A 3,306-nucleotide genomic window follows, 5' to 3' on the forward strand; every position below is an offset into this window, starting at 1 on the left:
CCCAAATGGCTTGAGAACCCCTGCCATAAACAATAGGATGAAACCTTTATGTGGCTGTTTCTCTACAACCAATTAATTTTTGGAGTCAGTGCGAGTCAACACGGCCTTTTGACATCAACCAACACAAAAATGTCTTTAACCTTTTTAGCTATATTGAGCTTAAATGTGGTGTGGTAGTAGCTGAGCCTTATATCAATTACATCCCCCGTATTGCAAACCCTAACCAGAACTATTAAGACTATTAGGCCTACTTGCTCTATTTTTGTCTTATTTGGTATTTATTTATGTATGTTTTTTTAATAAAATTTTGCTACATTTAGTTTATGGCTAGTGTTTTGCTAATTGCAGCTTTTAGCTACAGTGTGGCTAATTTTAGCAACACACCAAATTTGTTGCTTTTGATTTTTCTCATTTTAATTGTTGCAACAGTTTTCCCACAATTAACAACTGTTCGGTTTAACTGTGCTCATTTTAGCCAATAACAACAACTTTGCTACTGTTTTAAACAGGTCGTGTTTTACTAATCAGTTCTGCTGATCTTAGCAGTTAATCTATTTTGCTGCTTTCAGCTATGATTTTGCTCATTTAATCTTGTTGCAATTTTTTTGCCACAATTAAAACCGGTTCAGCTCATTTTAGCTCATAGCAGCAGTTTTTTTCTAATTATAGCTTTACAATTTTGCTAATTTTAGCTTTTTCTATTTACAACTGTTTTGCTAATTTTAGCTCCTGCCATTGTTTTATCTTTAACCAGTCATTTAACAGATTTTTTTGTTCTGTTTTGTTTCAGTGCTCTGACTTCAGTGTTTCTCTTGTTGTGACTTGGTGTTTGTGAAACCCACCTGAGGGGCCACAGTCTGACATGCTGAGGTGGAGATGGTGATGCTTTATCTATGATTTAACACTAGTGGGAATCAGTGTGATGTCATCATGTGGTCATGTGACTCCTAAACCAGCCTTAAGAGGATTATTGTCTTGTTCCCTCTGTCATATTTATTGTCTGTTTTACTCTTCAGCTACCATTTGTTTTTTTTTTTCAAGAAGAAGCAGAAATTTGTGGACTGACTGATTTTTTTTTTGCGAGTGATTGGCAGCTTATCAGTAGATGATTGACAGATGAAGCTGAATGTGTGTGCAGTGTTTCTGCTGCTGCTCTGTTGTTTGCAGAGGGTCGACTGCAGGCTGCCAGACTTTACTCCTGCAGCAGCACCACTGCAGGTAGGACAGGTGTGACTCTGACGCTGTTTAAAATCATGATTCACCTTTAGACTGTTGCTGACTGATGATTATTATTTAGGAGAGGATGATGAGTTAAATGACCTCGTTGGTTTTACAGGAAAAGGCTCCTGTGAACTCAGAGTTAAACGTTGTCACGTCTCCCAAGAAGAATGACTTCATGCGACTTCCTGGAGTCTGTCGACGCCTGAAGAGACGCAGAATCACCATCCTGGTAACAAATCTACATCACAAAGATAATCGCTTTGTTGTGTTGCTGTTGTTGCACATATTAATACAACATTTTCATATCTGTTCACCAGAAATTGTCTTGTATTTAACTAAAACAAACGTATGATAGCTTTGAGGTGACCGTGGAGATCAGTGATATCCTCTCCTTCTTCTTCCCTTCCAGTGTAACATGGAGAAGTTCTGCTGGGGATGGGGCTGGTGGAGGAGTCAAAAAATTCCACATGGTCAGATATGTCGCTGCCCTCGAGGTTCCAGGTGTTCACATTTTTTTATTCACAGTCTCTAAAATAAATAAATAAATAAATAAATAAATTCGATTTTCTGGATATAATCTCTGTTTTCATATTTACGTGTATTGTTTAGCCTGTATGTATTTGTAAAAAAAAAATGATTACAATAAAGGGTTTGTGTTCAGAATGTTTTATGTTTTATTCTAGGTGCCTATGAAATGACAGGAAGTTGTTGTTTAAGTATGTCATTTGTTGTATTTGTGTCTGAAATTTATGTAGATGGATTCAGACAATATTTGACCATTTAAAAATAGTCATTTATTAGATTATTAGCAATAAGAGGTTGTGTTTACAGCACAAATGCAGTTTATTGGTTGCAAGCGAAAATAACCGCCACCAGGGGGTGGTGGCGATTCCCTGATGACGTGTTTTCCGCCGACATCTACGTTTCCGGCGGGCCGAAAAAGCCTAAGGAAAGGRCTGTTCTTTTCTTTCAAAATAAATGTTTCAATAACTGGTGAAGTATATTATAAATTAAAAATCCTGAATTTTATTATTTTTTTATGATCACTAAGTTGATCTATCTTCTGCTATTTGACTCTAGCCATGGACCAAGTCTAAAAGGACTGCTAGCTTATTGTGACATGTTGCGGTACTGTTTTTATTTTGAAGAGCTCAAACCGGAAACTTAGTGTTTTCTACTTGATAGAGCTGGAAGTGGTGGTAAGAGTCGGTGGATTTAATCTGCTCTCTGTCCAATAAAGTATTAATTTACTGGACAGTTTGTTTCACACTCCGTTTCAAATCCGTTTCTCTTTTTGATTCCTGTGTTGGATCTAAAATGGCGGTTTATTCAGTGGATTACGGTGAGCGTCCGGAGTTTAGCTAACCTCAGGTAATGTTAGCTCCTCTTTCTGGGTAAACAGGCCGTATTAGTCACACTTGTAACCTCACGGTGTCTTACTTTGTGTTGGTGATGTTCGATGTTTAACTCGGATGTAAACTGAGGTAAGCTACATGTTAGCTGATTAGCTTCTCTGCTAACCTGCTTCCTTTTGTTTTGGGTCTGCTTTTTTATTTATCTGTGAAATCAGCTGATTATTAAAAGTGCAAAGTTCATTATCTGTTTGTGATGATGCTGGAAATGGTTTTCAGATCGGTGTGTTTTACCTGTTGATATGTGGTTATCCATTTTTATACTCATTGTCGTAAATAAATGTTTAAAATAGTGAGAAATATAAAACCCATCATAAAAAGTTGTTAAATCAACACTCCTTCAGTATATTTTATCCATGTTCTTTGGACATGGACTGACTTTGTAACTATTTTCAGTCCAGTCATTGTATCTTGCCATATTTAGTAAACAAGATAACCATTTAAATTAGCCGATAATTAAACTTTTTTTTTAAATGCATCTATATTGGGATTAAACTGTTTTATCTACTGCATAACAACATGGCATGGGACCAGTTTACAATTTGCTACTATATTTGTGTCTCAAAGAAATGGTTCATTTCTTTCCAAAATGAGATAATATAATGTACATATATTAGTATTTTTTTTACATCAACTAACAAAAATATTTGGTCACTGTTACGAGGTGTGACAG

General features: G+C 36.1%; 1 protein-coding gene across 1 annotated transcript in view; it reads right to left on the reverse strand.

The window, feature by feature from the left end:
* LOC106527529 (C2 calcium-dependent domain-containing protein 4C) overlaps nt 1-3,306 on the reverse strand; it is a 20,604-nt gene that overhangs the window by 2,564 nt on the left and 14,734 nt on the right. The window lies entirely within an intron of this gene.

Source organism: Austrofundulus limnaeus, unplaced genomic scaffold (genome assembly GCF_001266775.1).
Source record: "Austrofundulus limnaeus strain Quisiro unplaced genomic scaffold, Austrofundulus_limnaeus-1.0 Scaffold330, whole genome shotgun sequence".
NCBI lineage: Eukaryota > Metazoa > Chordata > Actinopteri > Cyprinodontiformes > Rivulidae > Austrofundulus > Austrofundulus limnaeus.